We start from the raw sequence: 13,893 nt of genomic DNA, 5'->3' as shown, positions 1-13,893 counted from the left end.
ACGGAGAAAATCCTGTTACAGAGACCGATAACAATGAGCAGAGATGCAGTGCAGCCAGAGGAGAGGAGAGACGGGAGAGGGAGAGATAAAGGGAATGACAGAAGGAGCAGAGGAAGGACATGAGGAGGAACTCTGTGTGTGTCTGTGTGTGTGTGTGTCTGTGTGTGTCAGGAGGAAGGCCCAGCGGTGCCTCGTCAGCGGTTTCAGGGGGTTGTGTCTGGGGAGGCCTGCAGGTGGCAGGTGGATATGCCCTAGTTTAGTTTGAGCAGCACCTCGTCTGCTAACACACTGATTCACTCACAGCCTGTATGTAAAAGATGGCAGACACTACCGCAAACCCCTTTGACCACCTGATTTTGGTGTGTGGTGTCTGTGGAGCCAGAAGCGAGCGGGGTCATAACGCCGTGCCCACAGATGCCACAGACTCCAACTGACGACATCAAATCTCATATAGTATTTCGTAAAATTCATAAAATTACTTTTACGAAATATTATATCGTAGTGAGCGTGTGTCTCACGAACACTTTGTTTTATGGGGACATTCAGAGTTCGACTCCCGGCTTGTAGTTTGAAAGACAGACACAGGTACCTGCTAATTAGTGCTCAATAACATCCAATTAAAATCCTCAAATCTCACTCAGCAAACTGGAGCTCCGCCTTCTTGGGTGGTTTGTTAGTACAGTAACCTCACAGCAGCCGTGGTATCGGTCAGATGATGTCATTAAAAATGCTCCAACGGCACAAACACGTCCCAGAGGTCCAGCTCAGGTGAAGCTAGCAAACAGCTAGCAGCTACAACCGCCTGTGTCTGCACCTGTCAAAGAGGCCACACCCCTAATAACGTAGACTTTAAGCCTTAATTCAGTGTAAACAGCTGTTATGAAAGGGGAAATGATATATAGCGATCATTTTCTGTATCAGGCTGTTAACGTGTTTATTGCAACACGGGGACTGACGCTCTGCTGGACATTAGAGGAACTGCAGGTTTCAGTTGAGGCTTATTCTGATCTTTTCTCTTATTCTCCTGAAACAGTGAAATTAAATATAACATATGTGAGTTTAGTTACAGCAGTAGAGGCAGACTAACTGTTCTTACCCCGATGTCTCGGTCCTGAGATTGCTCTGCGTTTCTGTGTGATTCATATATTGATAACCGAGCCTCTGTGACAACATGTCACAAAAACCAGCAACAAAAACACAATTTCAGGACTCCAAACGAGGCGATTGATTCAGCTCAAAGGCGCGCGACACAAACCCAGATTAGCCCGACGAGTTCGGAGCTCTGTTTGTTTGCCTGACACAATCCCGTCTGCCTCGGAGTTTGATTTTCGGAGCGAGGCGTGAGCGCTAAGTGGTCACAACTGAAGCCAAATCATTGTTTCCCCAAACAAAAGCTGCATGTTCACGAAACACAGCTATTGATCTGCGCCGTGTTGCCCGGACTCAACCACACCGTCAATATTTATGCACCCGTGTCTGTTTATGTTCCAACTGTTGCATATTTGCATGTGTGTGTGTGTACGCGTGCCCCTCCCCCCCGCCGCCGGTCTGCACATTCAGTCCTCATGCGAGCGCTTGTGCGCGTCAGACGGGCCGTCAGTCCTAAAGAGGGCCGCGGCGCTGTCACGCCATGACACCTCTCATTTGCTGCTGCTCCTGTGAAGCGGAGCTGAAGGCAGAGGTCAGGCCACCCTCGCAGAGACGCGCCACTCAGAGCACATCATGTCCGCCCGCCGCGCTGCAGCACCAGGGCATCAGCACGCACGAATCAATCACAAATACATTTGCATACACACACACACACACACACACACACACACACACTAAACATTTATCTGTGCAACAAAATAGCACCATGCTTCCTTCATGCTTCCTTCTCTCCTTCCTCTTTCATGCATCCATCCTCCCTTCCTCCTTCCTGCATATTTAATTCCTTCCTTCCCTTAATGCATACTTCTTCCTTCCTTTCCTTCTTCCTCTCTGTATACTTCACATCATTAGTTCCTTCCCTCCTTCTTTCTGTTCTTCCTTCATCTTGTATGTCTTCTGCTGTCCATCCTTCTATTCTTCCTAACATTATGCATACATGCTTCCTTTCTCCTGAATCCTTAATAATACCTTCCTTCCTTGCAGACTTTTGTTCTTCCTTCCTACAAGCTTCTCTTCTTTCTTTGATTGTTTATTTCTTTGCTCAGTGATTATTTCCTTTCTTCCAGGATCTCCTTTACTTCCTGTATATTTCCTTTCTTCTTCCACACTTCCTGTCTTGTTTCCCTCCTTCCACAATTCCTTCCTACCTGAAAGCCTTTTATATTTCCTTCTTTCCTCTCTGTATCTATCCTTCCTATGCTGTATCCTTCCATTTCCCTGTCTGTTTACTTCTTTACATCTTCTTTTGCATGCTTCCTTCCCAGTTTCTCTATACTTCCTTCCTTTCTGTAAACATCCATCATTCCTGAATGTATCCTTTCTTCCTTCTTTCCCCTGATGCTTCCCTCTTCACTTCCTTCCTTCCTTAATCAGTCACAGATGTATTTCCTTTCCTCCGCCTGCCTCCACAGATCACTTATCCTCAGTTAAGACAACATCGTGCCTCAAATGTAGAAAACAAAGTGAGGATGATGAAGACGGGCTGTCTGTGACCTGCGCTGGATGCTGATTGGTTATTGGTCTGTAGTTGCACACGTGCTGATTTACATTAACACTTAAAAAAGGAGGAAGCAGGAGCACAGCGGCGTGTGAACCCGAATTATTCCTGCAAAGCTACTCAGAGTAATCAGCTCCTCTCCCGACACCTCCTCCTCCTCGCTCCTGCAGGCCGTCCATTCGTCTCGACCGGTGTCACATGCCGTCATCAATTACCCATTAGACAGTGTAATATTCACCCAATATTGCCCGCGTGTGACTGGGAGATTTTAGAGTGATCAAAACCGACAAATCTGATTTACAGCGCTGGCATAAATAAGGAGCGCGTGCCCTCCCTGATTGCCCTGCTGAATAATGGATGCCTGTTTGGTAATCATTTTCCAATATCTCGCCACGTTCCCATGTACTGCCCTGACACTTCCTTTTTTAGCTTCTCCTCCTTCCTTTCTTCCTTTTTTCAATTCCTGCCTCCTTTTACTTCTGTATGCCCTTTCTCTGTACATCCTTCCTTCCTTATTTTCTGCCTTCCTCATTTCCTTCTTTTTTCCAGATTTTTCTCTATGTATCCTTAATTCATTCCTTCCTGTATCCATTCATTTTTTGTTTGTATACTTTAAACCTTTAATGTCGTTCAATATCCATATTTTCTTTCTTCCCTAGTTATGTATTTCCTTCCTTTGTTATTGTATCATACATCCTTCCTTCCCTTCGTTCTTTATTTATGTATGCTTTCTTCTTTCCTTTCCTTAAGCTTATCTCTCCTTCTTTGTATATGTTCTTCCTTCATAATTCCTATTTCCTTGTTTCCTTCCTATATGTCTCGTTTCCTGCCTTCATGTGCACTTCCTTCCTTCCATTCTGGTATGTGTGCTTTTGGTCTCCTTCCTTCCTTGGTTCCTTCCACCCTCCCCTGACATGCGGCCTCCCTCGCAGCAGTGATGTAACCGCTCTGACCCGAAGACTCTGGCGTCTTGCTTGACTTTTCGGTAATGACGCAGCAGCGTCATTAGCGAGGAGGCGGGTGTTGCTGTGATTGAAACATTTCCTTTAATGATTCATCGTTTCATTGTTTAGAGAGAAACTAAATGTCAACAGGTGCCAGCGTGGCTGCTGATTTGACTGGAAAAGATCTGCAAACTAAGCTGGAGCTGAAATAAATGCGTTTCCACGGCGAGGCGGGTAAAACGGGCAGATAGACACACAAACCGAGTGGCATCAACTTTGAACTGCAGCCGCGCACACAGAAATTCAATTACTCCCCCCGCCCTCCGTCCCGTCCTATCGCTGACGCTAAACGTGGTGCTAAAGCTAATTGTAATTGCATGACAAAGACTCCAGCAGTCTGGAGGTCAGCGCTTTGATGATATCATAGCAGCGCTCTAAACAGCTGCTCCTCACCTCTTTGTAATATTCTTCAAGGCACCGTCGTGGCTCTAATGGGAAAAGGCCAAAGCAGGTTAAGAAAATCCTTATTTACAGCTCGCTGCCGGGCTGTGTGAAGTAGGTCACAGCGGCTCCTGAAATGGAACCAGCTCGGCTCACGCCGTTTAATACTTTCCTTTTGAATGCTCGCTGCCGTGCAACGGCACAAACACGGTGTTTGCGCTGGGTAAGAGCGTCCCGACCCCCCGTTAGCGTGTCTGCAGCCTGTGGGAAAGTCCGGTTCTGACCCACCGGAGCAACGAAAACACTGGAAGTGATTCCAGCTGCTCATCGTGCTCGCATCGAGCACTGGAAGGCTCACGTTATTATAACTAATACGTGAGAAATGCACGTTTAACACAAGCAGCGCGTCCTCTGATGTGTGAACACGGAAACAAGCAGCTGTAGCCGTGACGCCGCGGCGGCGGCCTGCTGATCAGGCAGGTTAACGTGGAGCTCCCGGAGCCTCATCAGGCACGCCGTCGCACGCTCGCACATCTCTTACAGCACGTCAGCCGGTCGGGATAGGTGTGGGGCCAGCGTCGTCCCCCGAGGTGATGGATGCCTGTGGCAGGCTGTTATGCCACAAGGTGAAAATGTCCATTAATCAGCCGCACTTCCTTCACTGCCTCGGCTTTCCCATTACCAGCGCACTCCAAGCAGCCTGATTGGTTTTTAATTGGCCTGCCCGCCAGGAGATAGATCGCGTTTTCCCCGAGGAAAGGCACGAAGGTGTGTGTGTCTCTCTGGAGGGATACCCACACTGAAACTCCCTGTACTCTGTTTTCTGTGGACCTTTTTCACACAGGGGGACAGACGACCACATCCAGGTGGTAACCGCCACGTGTAATACGATTTTCTATCCACTAACAAGCAGTTTAACCTTTTGCTGTCGGACTTCAGTCCTGACACGACAGCTAACAGTTACACGAGTGCTTCTACCTGATATTCTAATTACACATCCAAAACCTCCCATTTCCTCATTTCCTCCTTTACCAAAACATGCCTTCTTCCCGTTTTCTGCACGCCTCCTTACTTCCTGTCCAGTATCCTTCCCTACCTCCCATTTTCTTTGTTTATGTGTCCTTTCTTCCTAACTTCCTGTATACTTTCCTACCTTCTTATAAGCTTTCTTCCATCTTGTATGCTTTTCCTTCCCATGTTCTTCCTGTATGCCATACCTCCTTCCTGCTCTACAGCATTCTTCCTTCTTTACTTCCTCTTTCTCCTCCCTTTATATCATTGTTCCCTGCATGCTTCCTTTCTTCGCTTCCCTGATATATCCTTTTTTCCTCACTTTCTGTGTTACTTCCTTCTTTTTCAGTCTTCTGTAACCTTCCTGTGTACTTCCTCTTTCCCTCGGTGTTCTTCCTGTTTAGTTCTCTGTATGTCTCCTTGTTTCATTCATTCTTTCCTGTATAACTGTAGATTCTTTGGATATGCACACAGTTCGATTTGCATGTAAACAATGGGGCAGAGGAGGGAATGAAAGGATCCCAGGTGTTGGAGCAGCGACTTTGTGATCATAATAACCTTCGATATGAATTGTTGTTGGCCCGTGTCACCTCGTCCCGTCACCATCACATTGAATACAGCAGCCTGGAAACGCTGCTGATATTTTACAGTATCTGCTACAACTCGTGCTCTGACTGATGAGCGGCATAATTAATCAGCCGCCGCAGGAGTGCGTGTGCGAAGGACGCGCGAGCGGCCACATCCTACACCGAGTAGATGTCGGCATCGACGACGTGTCGGCTCGAATCGATCGATCTCCCCTCTGCCCGAGCCCGTCACGGAGACTGATTGGAAGACCGCATTGATTCCCACAAAGACACGCACAGCGAGCTCGGAATGACCCGAATGAGACCAAAAATCCACATCATGATTAAATGTTTGAGCCGAGATCGGCCGCTGCCGAACCTGCGACTCATCCCGAGGAACGAGAGCCCCGGCGGTGCAGACCAGGGTCACCTGATTTGTCCACACGCTCTTTCATCAGTAAACTCATACACATGCACGGTCGACATCATCGTTTCCACTCCCAGATTTTTCCCAGAGTGTGGACGCAGACGTTCCATAATTTCATCGTTTGCACATAAAAATTTCAATTATGAAGAAACAAACACATCACATGAACTCTGGAGAACGTGAGGTAAGAACAAAGGACGCTGAGGACGCCGATACGCAGCTACTACAGCACCGCAAACACCTGTAACAACAATACTGATGATGATGATGATGATGATGATGATGATGATGATGATGATGAGAGCACTCCCACAGGTCCACAGTGAGTGGAACACTGACCGCTGTGCCGTCACAGTGATTATTTTCTTCTACAGGAATCATTTATTTATTAATCCTTTATTTATCCAGGTAAAAAATCTCATTGAGATTAAAAATCTCATTTCCAAGAGAGACCTGGCATCATTCTGTCATCTTTAGCATGTGTTGCATAATCAGGTTCATGTTAAAGGAACAGATGTGCTGCAGACGTGCGAGGTGAAACTGCGTCTCCCAGAAATGATACTTTAGTTTTCCAAACTTCGCCTCGGGGAGCAAATATTTTTTCATTTTTAACTTCGCACGCCGTTTCCCGCTCTCGCTCACAGCAGCCCGTGCTGCAGTCGCCTCGTACGGAGCGCTTCACATTCCCACAGCCGTCAGCTGACCCTCGCCGCTGATCCATCTCTGCCTTTAAATACACTTTACGTCGTTTTATAATTTGAAACAATAAAAGCATCAAACACAGAAACGCTGCCTCATTGTGAGTCGTTCATCAACTTTCACTTTGTTTATTCTGCGATTTCGTTTGAGCATAGAAACAGTGCGAGATGATAACAGAGAGATTATCTGCGTCGTTAACGTGTCACTGTTTCATTTTTTCTTGCTTCCTGTATGAGAAAAACTTTATTTATCTCAGTAGGACATGCCTGCAGAAACATGCGCGTCACAGATGAACCGACAAATTAAAAAAACAGCTGACGTGAAACTTCAACCACAGAGTGTGTTTCGTTTGAATCCATCGATCGCGCCCGCCAATAATCGGGTTTTAACCCTCCCTTTAACGAGCGGCTCTGATTGAGGGTTTACTGTCCACAGGGGGCGCTCTGACATCAGTGAGCAGGAGTGAATACGAATGGTTTTTCACTACAATAGAAACCTGCAAGACATCTGCAAATAGAATCTTTTCTACTGTCTCGAGCTCTCCTGTCAACAATGTCCAAACAGTGAGCTCGAGAGCGCCCCCTGTGGAACAGAAAGTGAGCAGAGCTCTGATTGTACTAGAGGTTTTGGGGCTTTAATTCCCGCCTCACTCCCCTCGAAAGAGGCGCCGCCTCCTAGTGGTGAGTTCAATTCAATTCAATTCAATTTTATTTATATAGCGCCAAATCACAACATAAGTCGCCTCAAGGCGCTTGAGTGGTGGTATAACATGCTGAAAGCAACGGGTTTTTAGAAATTGTTAATATTTTCGAAACGCCTAAGGAGGGCGAGTCGAGCACGTCCTCACTCGTGTCATTAAATGCACGTCAGCGTGCGAACACACGGGCAGTCCAGCCTCAGCGCACAGTCATGCTCTGTGTTACCGCACGCCGCAGTTCTGCTAAGCCTGATTCGTGTGGGATCCAGCCATTCAACATGGAAGCTAATATTAGCACGCAGCTGCCCCCACACCCCCACCCTGGCGGCTGCATGAAGGGGATCCCCGGGAGGCTTTTTCCTGCTCGTTCATTAGGCTGCCGAGCAGTAAAGACCCCCACCCGTGTCTTCGTCGATGCCGTGACTCGTTACACTGAGTCCACGTTCAGCATCAACACCTGACTTTCTCTCTGACGAGCCTCCCCGGGTTCTTTCACTTTCACACCACACAGAGGAGGAGATGGGAGAGGGGGAGGAGGAGGGGGTTCCCACAGCGTTGGTCTCAGTCAGACCAGGTAGCATGCTTTCCCTCTATAATTTAATCACATTCAGCTGTCTCGCTGTCCTCGGCTCGCTCTGCAAAGCACATCAGCCACGCGCTCTCTCTCTAACAAGCACGCCGTCTCCTTCCTGCCGCCGTTTCAGGAACATCCCGGAGAACACGGCTTCACCTCAGCTCGCCGAGCGGCTCGGCTCAGAGATGCACTTCTTACTGTAACTGTAGGAGCGTCAGTGAGAGCAGTTTCACAGGTTTGAGATGACTTCACACTAAAGTCAGGACTGAGAGACTGCTCTGGGCTTTTATTGATTTGTTATGTTTTTATTCCATTTTGTGCAGAAAACAAAGAAAGAAATCTTCACTGAACTCATTTAGAGTCTCTCAGGTTTGCATCACTTTATCTCTGAATCACAGATTTACTCAACTAAATCTCAGATTTGAGGAACACAAAGGTTAAACCTGCTGAACTACTGACACCGGCCGATAAATGAATTCATCCCAGCCTGCACACACTTTCACTTTGAAAACACCGATGTGTCAGACGACGCAGGGTCAGTCTGGACTCCTCTCCAGATGTGTCCGAGCGACGCCTCCATCCTGCGCTCACAAACACTCACTGTGGAAGCAGCAAAGCTTTGCTTGTCATGACAGAATGAAACGTGTTACAGTGCATCTGTGTGAGTGCATGCAGACACACACGCACAACATCTGCATCAGGAGGAAGAGCAGACCGAAGGGACAGCATGTGCTTGAAGTTTGAGCTGAACTTCAGATTGCCTCGCTCAGCCTCGTCCATGAAGACATCAGAGTGACAGCACATGTGCGTGCAAATCAAAGCGCTCGAGAACACAAACATGGAGGAAATCTTGCAATAATCCAGCATTCAGCAGCATAACGATGAGACACGTTTCCAGCAAACACAGCGCGAATGTGCAGAGCAGCACTCAGCACCAAACTTCCACAACAAACTTGTGAACCATGCAAGTTTCTTCACGATACCTGGCGCAACAACAGCCCGCCCGACTGCAGCAACATGACAGAAACAAAGCCCGACGATACGACACCGGAGCGACCGCGAGGCTCCGATTCAGCCGAAACGCTCACTGAGCCGGGCAGCCGATCAACATCACACCGTCACGTCTACGGGCACGGCAGAAACACGAGAAGCCGTTAACGGGCAGGAGTTACCTTCCAGCTGCAGTCTTCTCAGTAAACTTTTCCTCCTGCTCTCCCGGTTTCAGCCTCTCCTTTATTTTTCTCACTGCAAAGTTGCGCTCTCCTCCTGCATGCAAATCATTTTTACGACTTGAGAGATGTGACCGGCAATGAGGGAAGGAGGTGGAGAGAGCGCGGAGAGCGAGAAAGGATGACAGAGGGGTGGAGGAGTGGAGATAATGGTTGGAAGGCAGACGACCAATGGGGCCCAGAGCCTGATGGAAAAAAGGAATCAGGACACACCAATGAGGAGAGAGAGAGAGAGAGAGAAGCAGGTATGGCAAGAGCGCGGTCGGGAGGAAACGGCGTAACCCAGACCGAGAGAGACACTGAGGGAGAGAGAGAGCAAGCAGAGCAATAAGAGAGAGAGAGGGAGGGCGGGAGAGGGAGAGGAGGTGGAGAGAGGCGAGGATCCCAGGCGAGATGGAGAGAAACGCTCAAAAAAACCATGGAAGGAAGAGGCTGACTTACCCGGGCGCTGCTAGTGGTATCCTTCACACGCCGCCTTGCAGACTCACACACACACACACACACACACACACACAGAAACGGCGATAGAGGCGCACGCTGCTCCGCCGTCGCCGAGACCAACCAACAGAAAAACAACAAAGGAGAGAGAGGACTTCCAGAGTGTGTGTGTGTGTGTGTGTGTGTGCGTGTGCATGCGTGTGTGTGCGTGTGAGGAAGCTCGGAGGAGATGCAGGGACCACTGAAGGAAGCTGAAAGCTCGTCTCTCTGCATGTATGTCCTCCAACACTCTCTCTGCCCCCCCCCCACATACATTTATTCAGGGCTGCAGACGGTCTGCTCCCAGAGCGAGTGCTTCCCACGGGCCCTGCACGCGCACACATGAAGGGAGGGGGAGGGGGAGGAGGAGGAGGAGGGGAGGGGGAGCACAGATACACGTTTGTGCCCTAAAATCGCTGGAATGAGCTCCACTCGTGGTTCAGTGCTCGTCTGACTGGAGACACAAACAGGAAGCAAACTTAAAGGAAGTCTCTGCCTCATCGCTGGCTTGCCGTTAATTAATCCTCTTCCGCCTCCTCCTCCACCCATCACAGGCTCCGAGGCTGGCTGAGCAGCAGAATTAAGAGAGGAGAAGAAGATGAATGAGCGTGGAAGCGGGCGAGCTGCAGCCGTGTGGAGTGCACAATAACCGGGGTGACATTCATGTGTGGGAATAACAACACACTGATTTCCATATTTACACAGATATGCAAACACACACAATGTTAATTTGATCCCTGAGACATCGTCATAATTAGAGTATAAATTAGCTTCGTTTCTTACTGGACAAGAGGTGCTAATTCATTCGCTCTGCCCGCTGGGGCGGCTGAATCGGGCCTCTCGCTGCACACGAGCAATAACGTTTCCAAATACATTCGTGTTTGCACATAAATATTCAGAGCATATATGAAGCTCCAACAGTAAACACATCAGAAGCATCCAGCAGCATTTTACTCAACCAACAAGCTCTCTGCCTGCAGCAGCGCAGCAGGGCACCATAAGTACTCAGGGGGGCTGGGACCACCGCTGCCCCCGGGGTGCTCCATATTACCTATGCTAATGCCAATCAGGCACAATTACTCCAGCAATCAGGCAGACCGAGGCGCTGACCCAGCAGCCCTGCATCGCTGCGCTGTGATGTTTGAATCCTGCCGTGAATCTGCTGCTCACGGAGCCTCGGCACCGAGGATTGCTTCACTCAAACAAGAAATCCGCTGAACCGGAGAGAAGACGGCGAGTCTCACCCAGAACGTCCCTCCATAAACCAACAAACATGCGAAACAAATCCCGACAGGGATGCCATAAGAGAAGGAAGGCAGGAGACGGAAACAGGAAGCAGTGACGGGATACGTTTCCCTTTTAGGCTTTGACTGGATTGTAATTTGTTGGTAATTATTCCATAACGAGGGATAACTCAGCCACGGGGTCAGTGACAGGTTAGCAGTGAATCTTCACGGGATCTTTGAATCTTAAACATCTGCAAACCAGATGTTGGTTCAGATTCAGTGTCAGGTAATAAAGATGGAGAGCCAGCCTGACTGTGATGACATCATGAATCAGACAGGTACAGGAAGGAAGACGGGTATCCTGTTTTCCTTCTCTCACCCCAACCAATCACAGCAGATAGCCCCGCCCCTCTCTGAGTCTGGTTCTGTAGGAGGTTTCTTCCTGTTAAAAGGGAGTTTTTCCTTCCCACTGTCGCCAAAGTGCTTGCTCATAGGGGGTCACATGACTGTTGGGTGTTTCTCTGTGTGTATTATTGTAGGGTCGACCTTACAGTATAAAGCACCTTGAGGCGACTGTTGTTGTGATTTGGCGCTGTATAAATAAAATTGAATAAAGAACATTTTCAAAATCTTCAAATCAGTTTAAATTACATGTAAATATATTCTACATACATTTTTAGTGACTGTTTCATATAAAATATTTGTAATCCATGTTAAACTCATTTCAGTGCCAGTTTGTTAGTCTTATAATTCAAGTCCTGCTCTCAGGAAACATCAGCACAAACAGCTGAAACTGTTCTTACAAAAAGTTCAACTTTATTTTATTTTTTGACTCTTTTTGCATGAAAATGACTGAAACTCATAATTAACGACGTGAACACTTCAGAATGTGTCGAAGACACTTGAAGGCCATCCACACCAGACCGACTGAGACACCAAACAAAGCACACACTGAACACAAACGACTGACTTCTGTTCAACTTCATCACATTAGAGACGATCATACAAACGGCTGCCCCGAAGGCCCCGCATTAAAAACTCCTTGTGTATCCTGATGTTAACCTAAACCTGCTTTTTTTGGCCTACATGTTGCTAACTGTTTCATGACCTGTGATTGACAAGTCATTAACCAATAGGTGAGCGCTTTCTGTTTGAGTGCCTCTGACGGCCCAAACCAACCACAGCTCACATTTATTATTGGGGGTCTAATAATGAAGTGGCGTGCTTCACTGGAAGGACAGAGACGCTGCTGAAGCAAAGCAGACACAGGACAGATGTTTGTGATAGGAAAGGCTTAGTGGGATGTCCACAGTCCACTGCTAACATTTGCTCGTGCAAAGAAGCTGCAGGTACACAAACTGTAAAATCCACCAAATCAGAGCGTGTTTGTTTTCAGCTGTTTAATGAGCCGCTCTCGTCGCTCTCAAAGCTCATTCCCTCGTCACTGATTTAATTCAGACCGTAATGCCTCAGAGCAAAGGTTTATGGGAAAAATGTGCACCCTGAGTAATTCATGTTTGTGTCTTTACTTTCATAAATCTCTTTGTCACTGGACATCAGCATAACTGATGCTCACTGACTGTCACTTTAATGAGCTCTCGCGGGAACACTCTGGCTCCCAGGTTGACTTTTCTGCACCTCATCATATCTAATATTGTCACAAATGAGAGTTATTATGACAAGGTTGTGTTTAAAGACATGCGACAGCACAGTTTCAGCTCCCAGCTCGTCACACGTCCACACGCCAGACGAGCGTCATTCATCAGTGTGGAGAGCGATTTGGACTCAAACCACAACCGCTGGTGAAACCTCACCAAGTGTCTTTCAGAGCAGTAAAGCAGCCACATGCTAGTTTGTAGCAGGACCCTTAGACTGAGCCTTTCAGTGCACAAACCTAACCAAGTAAATCTAAGAACATCAACCTCACCACTTCTGCATCCCTGCATAACACTTACCAAGTGCTCCTCAGTCCTTCAGTCCAACCACATCGCCTTCATTCATGGACTGTCAGGAAGCATCGCACAATGATGCTCAATGACATCCAATCAAAATGCCAGAATTTCACTGTGGACCAAAACTGGAGGTCAGCCTTCTAGTACGATAACCTCCCGGCCAGAGCAGCAGACAGCTAACAGCTACAGCTGCCTGTGCCACCACGCACCTGCCAATCAAACAGGCCACACCCCTACAAATGCATTTAAACAGGTGAGTCCTGACTCACTGCTGGAGCTTCAACTATGCGGCAGATTTTCTGTCAGCTGATGATGAATTTAATACGAGGCTCAGCAGAAATGCCTTGAAAAGCAGAAGTGAAGGTTAATAATCACACTCATCATGTTGAAAATCATTTTTCAAGTTCAAGGTTTTCTTCTCAGACGTGGAAGAAAATGAAGAAGAGTCTACTTAACATAAATACCGTCTTAAATTCATCTCCTCACCTGAAATGAAAAGCGCTTGAACTATTTAGAGGCCATTTTTTAAAATCACTTATTCACCGACTGCAGCGCATATACATCTGTAAATTTTAAAGAAAAAAACTTCCCGAGTGAAAGAAAACGAAGGGAACCCCGGCACCGCAGCAGGGATGGAGGGAGGCTGCTGAGGTTAGAGGTGCAGCTGCTGCAGAGTGGAAGCAAGTGAGCGCCAGGCAGCCAAAGGAGGGGGAGGAAGACAATCTGTGTGTTTGGGGACTTGAGATGATAGCGTGGGAGAAGGTGAAGGCTTGTTGTTCGCTGGGACCGAGGGAGAGGAGCGGGTGGGGTTGGGGGGGAGGTGAAGAGGAGGAGGAAGAAGAAAAGAATGAGCCGAGAGAGAGAAATGTATAAGGGAGGAGAGGTTGTATTGGTGGTGTACTGGGAGTAAGAAAGAGGAGGAATAACAAGCTTCAGCCTACTTATGTACAGTACAGAGTGTGTGTGTGTGTGTGTGTGTGTGTGTGTGTGTGTGTGTGTGTGT

At 47.9% G+C, this 13,893-nt stretch overlaps 1 protein-coding gene across 1 annotated transcript in view; it reads right to left on the bottom strand.

The window, feature by feature from the left end:
• The window catches only part of LOC106456509 (myelin transcription factor 1-like protein), a 68,255-nt gene extending 58,436 nt beyond the window's left edge, over positions 1-9,819 (bottom strand). The window contains exon 1 of the mRNA XM_013915567.1: positions 9,677-9,819. The gene's annotated coding sequence lies outside the window, so the exon portion shown is untranslated. The remainder of the gene's footprint in view (positions 1-9,676) is intronic.
• Positions 9,820-13,893: the final 4,074 nt, after the last annotated feature.

The sequence above is a fragment of the Pundamilia nyererei genome, unplaced genomic scaffold (assembly GCF_000239375.1).
Source record: "Pundamilia nyererei isolate P.nyererei 1_Seehausen unplaced genomic scaffold, PunNye1.0 scaffold00324, whole genome shotgun sequence".
In the NCBI taxonomy this organism is placed as follows: Eukaryota; Metazoa; Chordata; class Actinopteri; order Cichliformes; family Cichlidae; genus Pundamilia; species Pundamilia nyererei.
Note: the sequence above shows the minus strand (reverse complement) of the source record. Positions and strands in the feature narration are given on the sequence as shown.